The 12,548-nt window shown below is 42.0% G+C and overlaps 1 protein-coding gene across 1 annotated transcript in view; it reads right to left on the bottom strand.

Moving 5' to 3' along the window:
* clns1a (chloride channel, nucleotide-sensitive, 1A) overlaps positions 1-12,548 on the bottom strand; it is a 30,362-nt gene that overhangs the window by 1,085 nt on the left and 16,729 nt on the right. The window lies entirely within an intron of this gene.

Raw genomic sequence — 12,548 nt, 5'->3', positions numbered from 1 at the left:
CAACCGTGCTTTGGAACCCTGAAACCGTGGTTTTTTGAAACCAGAGTCCAGGGTGGGGTTTTCGGCCGGGGTTGGTTTCACCGGGTGCGTGTGGACACTGCAACCGTGATTGTTTTACTCGTTTACGTCATAGCTGCACACGTGCTGATGTAAACACTGCCAGCCCGCAGAGGTTGTTTGCAGCGGTTTGCAGGTAAGCTCGCAAAAATGGAGGTGACAAAGTGGATTTTTATCACTTTTTTTTTTTATTTTTTTTATTTTTTACATCATCTAAATGCTAGGCTATTTGTATAGTTTTTCGATGAGAAAAATATAACGAAACGGTCGTCAGGGCGATCCTCTTGTCAGCTCCAAACTCACCCTCAATCACAGACCACAGCTGGTTTTCCACACAGCGTGTGTGTTTTTAAAATTACAGGACTACTACAGTAGCGCCACAGTTTCTTATTCCCCACCTTGTTTGATTGAGAGCTTTTCGGGATGATTTTCATGAATGAACAGGCAATAGCCTATGTCCTGGGTACGACGGGAGGGGGGGTCGCGCTGCTGCCATGCAGTGATAAAAAAGAGCCTATGTGGAGATGAGGAACGAGCCAAAAGCCGAAAATGTATCCGTGACGTCCGCGGTCGATATTAAGTGGATATGTTTCATTCATCCATGTTTTGACAGACAACACAACAGCCAGAGTTGCGCCGCACCGACAGACAGTCATGTGGCTCAACAGCCAGGTGACGCACACAGCACAACAACACAGCACACAACAACACACAGCACAAGAGTCAAGACACAGCGCAGCAACATGTGCAGGCTGCTGCAGCAGTGCACGTCAAAGGGACATCGCCGAAAATAAAATAAATAGGCTACACATTTTTATTAAATTAATTATTTAATTGTTGGACTTGGAGTCTGTGAAATAAAGCTATAATAACACGTAGTTTTGAAATGGTTTTTGCGCATGTTTACATCCATAAAATGACCAAAAATGAACACTATAAGCGGATTTCTTGATAACGAATTATTTAAACAGCATTTGTATAGAAATGATTCCGTCCCAAGCCTTTTGATCCAAGCGGTTTCCACTGTATTTTGATTGGTTAAAACAGCCTTCCACACGTGCATTGCGTCACTTGGTAGCGGATTTCACAGTTGCGTGTGTACGGAGTGTTTTTATTACACCACTGGTGTGGACGCGAAGCAAAACTCAGGTTTCAAAAATACCCGGGCTCGTGTGGACAAGGCCTGAGCTTCAGCCCAGGCTCCCTGCTGCTCTCACCCACAAACCACGGTGACCAGCCCCCCCCGGAGCTTTGCTACACACCGCTACCGACGGCAACGATGACGGCGGTCCGACAGCAGCGGGACCGGCAGCGGCAGTAATGGTAACCCGGGACCGCCCGCCACCGGACACGGCAACAGCACTGCCCGCGGCGGCAGCGACATGGTAACGGGAGTCGGGACCGGTATTGATTAGCGTATTTTCAGAGTGTTTTCCATTAGTTCGTAACTTTAACATGACAGGCATTGTCATAGTGTGCAGTACTGTGCAGACTAGTGAGAGTAGTGTGGCGCTGACTGTCCGTATGGAGGAATAAGCCAGGCTCACTCACAGAAGCATATTGGCTGCAGTAACATGTGAACTGCGGCTTGATTTGTGAATTTGTGACAAATCTGCGGACGGAAGTGCAGCACAGCTGTTGTTCGGTAAGGTAACCAGTTAAACCAGACACCAGTTGGGCCATAACACCGGAATTTTTGAAGCAGCAGGGAGCAGTGTGTGTTTTGTTTTGTCCTAAGCCGCGGACAGCGGGGAAGTGGATTGTTTTGACCGCCAGAGGGGCGTTCCATACGGGCGGTGACGTCACATGAAAACTACTTAACACTTATTTTCACTAATGAGTGCATGGAAGATGACTGTTTACTTAGAAATGATGCTGAGGGAAATGTCATTTGTTTTACCAATGGCTTTCATTATTTCACTTCCCACAGCTTTGCATTTTGAACTTTATTTTTTTTTAAAACTAAATCTTAAAAGGGGCTTGTTTTGTTATGTTAGATATAGCGGTATGCTGCTTGCCCTACAACAACACACAGTTTATGACAATAAAAGTATTTAAAAATAGTAAAATGTTCTGTTTTTCTACAACATGTGACTAGGACCGCCTTCTTCCATCTGCGCAGTATCACTAAGATCAGGAATATCATCTCCCAGAGTGATGCTGAGAAACTGGTGCATGCATTTATCACTTCTAGGCTAGACTACTGCAACTCTCTCCTGTCAGGATGTCCCAAAAACTCTCTAAAGAGTCTCCAGCTGGTCCAGAATGCCGCAGCGAGGGTTTTGACAGGAGTTAGGAAGAGAGAGCACATCTCTCCCACTTTAGCTTCTCTCCACTGGCTTCCTGTAGGATTTACAATAGACTTCAAAATCCTTCTGCTGACTTATAAGGCTCTTAATGATAAAGCTCCATCCTATCTGAAAGAACTAAGAACTATTTATACTTTTTAAATTATTTAACTTTTTCTGCAATTTTTTTCCCCATAGGAATGCATTGAAAACATCTTCAAACTTTTAAAATCTTCTTACTTCTTTGAACCTGTAAAACGTCAGCATACTTTCTCCCACAGACTCCATTTGACTTTTAAACTGTAGACAAACTTTTAATCTATTCACATATGACTCATCTTATTGATATCTTCAACAGTTTTTAGGTATTTGGCTGTTTTAAAATCATTAAAGTTTTCGACAAAATCCAACTTTATAATGGTTGTGTATTGCGTTTAACGGGCAGGGCTTAGAGTGAGTGACATCATCGTTAGAGTGAGAGGGATCGAAAAAACATTCAGGATTTTTTCTGGATAAATTGCCAGCACGGCCACAAATTAAACTCTAGACACATGATTTCCTCACCGGTTTGTAGCCACACTTGTCGTCTCTCATCTGATGTGCTCAAAACAGCAGACAGACTTAAGCCGTTTTCCCACTAAAATTAGCGGGTCGACGCGGGTTTTTTAAACGCGGGTCGACCCGCTAACAATCGGCATTTGGCCCCTTTCCCATTGACCAAAATGAGCCGAGTCTGACCCCCCGCTGAGGGATCAGACAGAGCATAAACCAGTCGCCCCGCTCTCATCCGCGGTGCAAGAGACACACACAGTCATGCCACAGCCGCCCGCCGCGGAGTGTCCGTCCGCCGAGGCAGACTCTCTGGCTGGCTGACCTGGAGCACCAGAACCGCGGAGGACAGAGAGTCTGCTGCGGCCGGATGACGGAAGTCCGCGGCACAACACGTCAGTTAAACAGACTGTCGCTTCTTTTCTTTTCTTTTTTTCTATCGTTTTTGGTCAGTGTTCTCTGATGTTTTGATCCCAGTCTCGGATGAGAGCAGAGCGGAGCAGAGCTTTGTTTTGGTACGTGATATGAGACGCGACCGGCGCGATGACGTAGCGTCACGTAACGTTCAGTGTCATCACGTAAATTAGCGGGTTGACGCGGGTCTGGCGTTCCCACTGCAAGCCGTTCGGAGCCGAGCCGATTAAAGGCGATTTTAACCCGCGTCGCTTGCCGAGTCGTTTGACCCGCGTCGTGCGCCTTTCCCACTGCCACAAAAAGCCGATTGTTAGCGGGTTTAAACAGGTTTTTTGGCCAGTGGGAAAGGGGTATTACAGAATTGTCTCAGTGAGCCTAATTGTGCAGCTAGACCCGCTCCAGTGGCTCATCCACTTCAATATAAAAGTAGGAGTAGATTTTTGGAGAAAAGCAGAAATGCCCCCCTTTTCTAACCTGCGATTCTGAGAAAAGTTTTTGCCCTACAAACATTTAATGCACATTGCCTCGCTCAGGAAGGTCTCCTTGCCCAGATGGTCAGGACCACATTCTGATAAGAGGTACGGTTCTCTTTTTATGGGCTGTTTTCGGGAGCTGCACCGAGCTCAAATCTCTCTGCTCTGCTCTGCTCTGTGTAGTGCAGTGGCCAGCTGTAGTGGCCAGCTCGTTATCATGTCTATAAATAGAACAGTGCAGGTGCAGCCTGGCCGCTCGTTAAGATGTTTTTAAACACAGCCCCACACACACACATGATAAACCAGACTGACAGAGGATGTCCACGCACAAACACAGGCATCACACTCACACACACAGACAGACACACACAGACACTCACACACAGTCACGCATACACAAACAGACAAACACACAAACACAACACTGTTCCACACAGTAAAATGTAAGCATGGTAGTCACCATGGTAACTTCTGAGGGCAGGCTGCCACACAGGTGTAATCAATCAGATCATTAGGGAGAGAGGAGGTCTGTGGCGCTTATCAACAGTTTTACTTTCTGCACATGTACACGCAGACAGAGAGACCGTCAGACTCACACACCCAGACACACACACACACAGGTTTTCAGCTCAAATTCATCAGGCTCTCAATTATTTTATACTTTTGATGTAAAAATCTCCAACAATTTATATTTTTCTCATGAATTTCAGTTCAGACGTTTAGTCTTTCCAACTCTATTAATAGTAGTACAATTACAGGTGGAGCCAGGACATAGGATGCAGCTTTTAACGTGTTACGTGTAACGTGTTAATGTGTCCTATCTATCTATCTATCTATCTATCTATCTATCTATCTATCTATCTATCTATCTATCCCCCTCCCTATTTTTTTAACCCCTCTTTTCTTTCTTTCTTTCTTTTACTCATTGATTTGTATTTTACATAACTTCTTTCTATCTTTCCCTCTCTATCCATCCATCTACTTCGTTCTATCTATCATCCCCCTCTCTCTTTTTCTTCTTTCTTTCTTTCTTTCTTCTACCCCATTTCTTTTTACTTCTTTGTTTCTTTCTGTCTTTCTTTCTACTCCTTTTCTCTTTCTTTGTTTCTACCCCATTTCTTTCTTTTTCTTTCTTTCTACCGCTCTCTGTATATCTCTCTTTCATTTATCCAGCCCAATTTCTTTCCTTCTTTCTTACTACCCCTCTGTCTCTTTCATTCATTCTCTATTCTCTTTATCTTCTATCTTTCTGTTTTTCTTACCTTTTTCTTTCTCTATCTACCCTTCTCTCTGTCTTTTTCTTTATTTCTGTCCTTTTGTTCTTTCTTTCTTTCTTTCTTTCTTTCTTTCTTTCTTCTACCCCATTTCTTTCTGTCTTTCTTTCAACTCCTTTTCGCTTTCTTTGTTTCTACCCCATTTCTTTCTTTCTTTCTTTCTACCGCTCTCTGTATATCTCTCTTTCATTTATCCACCCCAATTTCTTTCTTTCTTTCTTACTACCCATCTGTCTCTTTCATTCATTCTCTATTCTCTTTATCTTCTATTATTCTGTTCTATCTCTTTTTTCAAACCCTTTGTCTCTTTTTTCTTTTTCTTTCTTTCTTTTACTCCTTCATTTGTATTTTACATAACTTCTTTCTATCTTTCCCTCTCTATCCATCCATCCATCTACTTCGTTCTATCTATCATCCCCCTCTCTCTTTTTCTTCTTTCTTTCTTTCTTTCTTTCTTTGTTTCAACCCCATTTCTTTCTTTCTACCGCTCTCTGTATATCTCTCTCTTTCATTTATCCGCCCCAATTTCTTTCCTTCTTTCTTACTACCCCTCTCTCTTTCATTCATTCTCTATTCTCTTTATCTTCTATTATTCTGTTTTTCTTACCCTTTTCTTTCTCTATCTACCCTTCTCTCTGTGTCTTTTTCTTTATTTCTGTCCTTTTGTTCTTTCTTTTTTCTCCATCTGCCCTTCCCATTTTCTTTCTTTCCTTCTGTCCTTTTCTTTTTTCTCTCTTGTTCCAATCTTTCTTTCTTCTACCCCATTTCTTTTTACTTCTTTCTTTCTGTCTTTCTTTCTACTCCTTTTCTCTTTGCTTTGTTTCTACCCCATTTCTTTCTTTCTTTCTTTCTTTCTTTCTACCGCTCTCTGTATATCTCTCTCTTTCATTTATCCACCCCAATTTCTTTTCTTCTTTCTTACTACCCCTCTGTCTCTTTCATTCATTCTCTATTCTCTTTATCTTCTATTATTCTGTTTTTTTTACCTTTTTCTTTCTCTATCTACCCTTCTCTCTGTGTCTTTTTCTTTCTTTCTGTCCTTTTGTTCTTTCTTTCTTTCTTTCTCCATCTACCCTTCCGATTTTCTTTCTTTCCTTCTGTCCTTTTCTTTTTTCTCTCTTGTTTCTTTCTTTCTTTCTTTCTTTCTTCAGCTCATTCAGCATTGTTTCAACAATTTCTTCAGCTCATTCAGCATTGCTTTCAGCATTCACACCATTTCCATTCTTGGAAATGTTTTTTCTAGTTAGTGTGAATGCTGGAAGCATTCACACTATTGTTATTCGGTTCGGCCATTTTCTGCCTTTCTTCGTCATGTAACTAGTCCTTCATACTTTGTGCTATTTCAACAATTCAAATATCAAAATGTTCAGCCTTTTCGGGACAGGTGTGCTATGTCTTTTCTCTTTTCAACTATTCATACTTTTTGCAATATTCAACTATTTCTGATTTTTTTTTCCCCATAGAGAATGCATTGGAACAGTCTTGAAACTCTTCAAATCTTCTGACTTCTTTCAGCCTTTAAAGCGTCCACATACTTTCAGCTAGAGACTTCATTCAAATTCTGAGCTGTAGACAAACTTCTAATGTATTCATCCTGTATGTACAACTTTTTCATAGCTTGTACCGTTTTTGAGATAAATCCTTTAAAAGCACATGAGGATTTCTGACAAATTTCACACTTTTCAATGAGTGTGTATGGGGTTGGGTCAGAGTGAGTGACATCATCGTTAGAGTGAGAGGGATCGAAAAAACATTCAGGATTTTTTCTGGATAAATTGCCAGCACGGCCACAAATTAAACTCTGGACACATGATTTCCTCACCGGTTTGTAGCCACACTTGTCGTGTCTCATTTAATGTGCTCAAAACAGCAGACAGACTTACAGAATTGTCTCTATGAGCCTAATTGTGCAGCTAGACCCGCTCCAGTGGCTCATCCACTTCAATAGAAAAGTAGGAGCTGTTTTTTTTAGAAAAGTAGAAATGCCCCCCTTTTCTACCTTGCAACCCTGAGAAAAGTTTTTGCCCTACAAACATTTAATGCACATCAATGTGCTCAGGAAGGTCTCCTTGCCCAGATGGTCAGGACCACATTCTGATAAGAGGTACGGTTCTCTTTTACTGGGCTGTTTTGGGAAGCTGCACAGAGCTCAAATCTCTCTGCTCTGCTCTGCTCTGTGTGCAGTTGGCCAGCTGTTGGGGCCAGCTTGTTATCAAAGTCTATAAATAGAACAGTGCAGGTGCAGCCTGGCCGCTCGTTAAGATGTTTTTAAACACAGCCCCACACACACACATGATAAACCAGACTGACAGAGGATGTCCACGCACAAACACAGGCATCACACTCACACAGACAGACACACACAGACACACATGCACACATACACAAACAAACAATTCCATTCCATTCTTCATTCTTCCATTCTTAGATAATAATTTAAAATATTTTTTAAATGCAGCCAGGGAGCTCTCTGCTCTCATTCAGCCCAATGCATTTTTTTCACAGCAGCAGGAGAAGGAGCTCAACTTTGTAACTTGCTGTTAAAGCAGAAGTAAGTGATATATTTGTGTTAATATAAGTCTTAAATAGTTATATCTTCCGACAGCAATCACTTACATAGAGTGTTTGGTCTGAAACACGGGTCTCTCAGTCCCTCTGCTCTGCTCTGAGCCGAAGAGAAAACATTTATCGTATCCTACAGTTTTTATCCAATGAGGAGAGAGAACGGCATGCAGGGCTGTGTGTGCAGCCAAGGAACGCCGTGAATGTGGCGACGTAGGGACGAGGACTGTTATGGTGCGTTCAAGGAAACTCGTATTTTTCCGACCGTGAAGTGGTACCAGTTCGATCTGGTACGAGTTCACCGGTCAGAAGTTACGAGTGGCCGTTATAGTGACTTTCACCGGTAAAACAGGTCGGAAAAACACGAGTGGGTTGCCTGGAACGCTACAAAGTCGTAAGTTGTGACTTGAAGCTGTAATTTACGATTTCAAAAGCCTGCCTGGAACGCAGCATTAGCGAAAACGACCGGTCCACTTACTTCTGCTTTAAGTGCTTTTTAATTCATTTTAATTCACCAAAAAATAGTCACAGGTCACAAAAAAGTCCTCTTCTTGCTTGGTGTGGCTAATTTCTGCACTTTCCTTACTTTTTTTTTTAAGCATCATTGAAAAATGTCACATTCATCAAAGTCTCAACCTCTTTTGCACAACTCCACTGTAGTGTAGGGGGTAGGGTGGCCGCTTGCCAACCCCAAGGTCACTGGTTCGAATCCAAGGGAAGAACTCTTGTTATGTTATGTTGAATTCTGCTCTCCTCCCCCGCCTTCAATTGGTTACAGGTGTTTGTTATCTCCTTGATTACTCATACCAGTTTGCAGCACATCATCACATTACAATGAATGACAACAGTCTTGAAAGCAGTGTGCTCTCTGTAGCCGAGTGGCAGAGTAAAGGCTTAATGATCATAAGGTCATGGGTTCGATTCCTGCCTCAGTCATTTCTCATCATTGCTTGACTTTTGATTCCAATTATTCAGCTGTCATTGGACAGTCTTTGATTCCTCATAGTATAAAGCTCATTGTAACTCAGGTTCTCTGTGGCCGTATGGTTAGTGTGTTAGGTTACTGCTCATGAAGTTGTGGGTTCAATTCCTTCCATGGACATGTTTCTTGTATGCCATTCCGCATGTCTTTGTCAATTTATTCTGCTAATTCAGCATGGTTCAGCATTGGGTTTCAGCATTCACACGCATGTTCCGTTAGGAAATGCTGTTTCTAGTTAGGGCCACGGGCAATCGCACCGGGCACTGGTCCCAACAGCTATGAAATAGCTGCAGGGACCAGTGCCCGGGCGAAGCCCGGGCACTACTGTTATTGTGTGGATTTTTTCCTAGTTAGTGTGACTGCTGAAGCAGTCACACTATTGTTCTTCTGTTTGGCCATTTTCTTCCGCCTTTTTACGGTCTTCTTCTAGTCCTTCATACTTTGTGCTATTTCAACAATTCATATATCAAAACGTGCAGCTTCTTTTGAACTTTATCGGCATTACTTTTCTCTTTTTAACTATTTATACTTTTTAAAATATTTAACTTTTTCACAAGAAATCTCACATTCATCAAAGTCTCAACCTCTCTTCCTCACAACTCCACTGTAGTGTAGGGGTTAGGGTAATTGCTTGCCAACCCTAAGGTCACTGGTTCGAATCCAAGGGAAGACCTCTTGTTATGTTATGTTGAATTCTGCTCTCCTCCACTGCCTTCAATTGGTTACAGGTGTTTGTTATCTCCTTGATTACTCATACCAGTTTGCAGCACATCATCACATTACAATGAATGACAACAGTTTTGAAAGCAGTGTGCTCTCTGTAGCCGAGTGGCAGAGTAAAGGTTTAGTGATCATATGGTCATGGTCAACTGTGTGTGCACTGTGGCCTAGAGGCAGAGTGGAAGTCTAATGACCATGAGGATGTGGGTTCGATTCCGACCTTGGTCAAACATTTGTATGGTGATCACTGCTTGCACTATTTGCTAATTCTGCAACAGCGTTCAGTTGCTGTCAGCAGTCACACCATTTCCATTCTTGGAAATGCTTTTTCTAGTTTTTATTATTAGTGTGACTGCTGAAGCAGTCACACTATTGTTCTTCTGTTTGGCCATTTTCTTCCGCCTTTTTACGGTCTTCTTCTAGTCCTTCATACTTTGTGCTATTTCAACAATTCATATATCAAAACGTGCAGCTTTTTTTGAACTTTATCGGCATTACTTTTCTCTTTTTAACTATTTATACTTTTTCAAATATTTAACTTTTTCACAAAAAATCTCACATTCATCAAAGTCTCAACCTCTCTTCTTCACAACTCCACTGTAGTGTAGGGGTTAGGGTGGATGTTTGCCAACCCTAAGGTCACTGGTTCGAATCCAAGGGAAGAACTCTTGTTATGTTATGTTGAATTCTGCTCTCCTCCCCCGCCTTCAATTGGTTACAGGTGTTTGTTATCTCCTTGATTACTCGTACCAGTTTGCAGCACATCATCACATTACAATGAATGACAACAGGTTTGAAAGCAGTGTGCTCTCTGTAGCCGAGTGGCAGAGTAAAGGTTTGGTGATCATATGGTCATGGGTTCGATTCCTGCCTCAGTCTTTTCACTTCATTGCTTGACTTTTGATTCCAATTATTCAGCTGTCATTGGACAGTCTTTGATTCCTCATAGTATAAAGCTCATTGTAACTCAGGTTCTCTGTGGCCATATGGTTAGTGCTCAGCCTGAAATTCACAGACATTTTCATTCTAAGTCATTCAAGCTTGACTCTCAAGCTTTCTTGATGTTGACAGTGTGCAGATCATTAACAGACAACAGTCTCTGCAACTGTGTGTGCACCGTGGCCTAGAGGCAGAGTGGAAATCTAATAACCATGAGGATGTGGGTTCGATTCTGACCTTGGTCAAACATTTGTATGGTGATCACAGCTTGCACTATTTGCTAATTCTGCAACAGCGTTCAGTTGCTGTCAGCAGTCACACCATTTCCATTCTTGGAAATGCTTTTTCTAGTTATTATTTTTCCACTTCCGGCCGACTTTCTGTTCGCTACTAGTCCTGCAACTCGAAGAGTTGCAGGACATATTATATATCAGAACGTGCGGCTTGATCGGGATCGGTGTGCTATTACGTTTCTCAACAGTGTACGAATTTTTCGCGACGCAAGTCGCGAAAAACTGCGCAAAATTTTTGCATGTAAGTCAATGGGACGGGCGAAAAAAAAAGAGCGAAAAAGACCAATCATTGGAGTTTAACAAACGTCTACTGCTCAGGCATACTTTCACCTAGAGACTCCATTTAAACTTTAAACAGTAGACACAAGTCTTGTGTATTGTCGCATTACTCCACGTTTTGATAGGTCATATAGTTTTTGATCAATCCCTGATCAATGACCATGATCATTTTTGGAGAAATTATGAGATTATAATGGGTGTGTATTGCATAGAATATTCGTGTCAGAGTGCGTGACATCATCGGTTAGAGTGGGAGAGAGTGAAGAAACATTCTGTATTTTTTCTGGATAAACTGTGAGCACGGCCACAATTTACACTCTACAGACATAATTTTTTCAGAATTTGTAAGACAAACTTGTTATCTCTCATGTCATGTGCTCAAAATATCAGAGAGACTTACCGAACTTACAGAATCAGCCTCTGAGTGCGGCCACGTCTGTCTCTGCTCCTCATTGAGTCCAATACAAATATTTTCTGAGAGGAGCAGAACGGCCTGATGTTTTAAAACTGCCAGCGTCGCCAAAATATTTACTGTAGAAACACCAAATCGTACCGAAATTTTCAGTAAGTCCTTAGAGCAACGTTGATCTGTGTTTTGTTCTGATAGGAGTTACCGTTTTGTCATGCTAAGCCTAATTGTGAGACCGGTTTAGAGGCAGAAAATGGCTCTTTTTCTCCACGTTTCTGTCTGCCTCAGCCTGCGGGGGGCCCCTATCGCCGTGGTAACCTCTTTGATCCTCAGGCCAGAGCTCGTTAACTTCATAAACAATCCACCTGGCGCTCGTTTAAATGTTTATAAACACAGACACAGCTAAATCAGACTGACACAGGATGCAGCTATTAACTAACTATGTGTCAAGTCAGTCACACACACACACACAGACTCTAGAGCCAGCTTCATGTGATTACAGTCACACACACACACACAGTTAACCTAATGTGGTTACAGCTCCTCCATATCAGTGCTTATAGAAAGATGATCATGTGTCTGTCTGATCAGCTCTGTCTTGACCTTAAGATCGTGGGTTTGATTCCCATGTTGACAGAGATGGCACAACCCGCAGTAGCTCCCGTGGCCCATTCAAAATTTCCCGAGAGGAAATTTTCTAGTTCTCCTTCATCTTCCGGACGCTTTTTCGGTTCGCTACTAGTCCATATTATATACAAAACATATTATATATCAAAACGTGCGGTTCGATCGGGATCGGTGTGCTATTACTTTTCTCAACAGTGTACGAATTATTCGCGACGTAAGTCGTGAAAAACTGCGCAAAATTTTGCATTGAAGTCTATGGGACGGACGGGAAAAAAAGAGCGAAAAAGACCAATCATTGGAGTTTAACAAATGTCTACTGCTCAGGCATACTTTCACCTAGAGACTCCATTTAAACTTTAAACAGGAGACACAAGTCTTGTGTATTGTCGTATTACTCCACGTTTTGATAGGTCATATAGTTTTTGATCAATCCATGATCAATGACCATGATCATTTTTGGAGAAATTATTAGATTATAATGGGTGTGTATTGCACGGAATGTTCGTGTCAGAGTGCGTGACGTCATCGGTTAGAGTGGGAGAGATGCCAGAAAAACTCCAGATTTTTTCTCTATCCAAACGGCCACAATTTAAACTCTACACACATAATTTCCGGCACGTTTGTAGACGAGCTCATCCTTGATCTCTTAATCTGCTCAAAATATAAGAGAGACTTACAGAAT

This window comes from Trachurus japonicus, chromosome 13 (genome assembly GCF_045865225.1).
Source record: "Trachurus japonicus isolate A0001 chromosome 13, Traja_1.0".
NCBI classification, from domain to species: domain Eukaryota; kingdom Metazoa; phylum Chordata; class Actinopteri; order Carangiformes; family Carangidae; genus Trachurus; species Trachurus japonicus.
This window is presented reverse-complemented; position numbering and strand designations above follow the sequence as displayed.